Raw genomic sequence first — 202 nt, 5'->3', positions numbered from 1 at the left:
ATGTGACTGTTTCTGAGAATTTTTTATCATAATAAAACTTAAATTTTAAACTCGAATCAGTAAAAAAAAAAGACCAACTTATGCTAACATCACCACGCAGCCCTGAAGCCAACTTGACCAATTTATTTATTTATTTTTTTAATGATTTTTTATTGATATTTTTAGGAGTTCCGTGAAAATTGCAATTAATATTCTCTTTCCC

Source organism: Morus notabilis, unplaced genomic scaffold (assembly GCF_000414095.1).
Source record: "Morus notabilis unplaced genomic scaffold, ASM41409v2 Scaffold803, whole genome shotgun sequence".
NCBI lineage: Eukaryota > Viridiplantae > Streptophyta > Magnoliopsida > Rosales > Moraceae > Morus > Morus notabilis.
Note: the sequence above shows the minus strand (reverse complement) of the source record.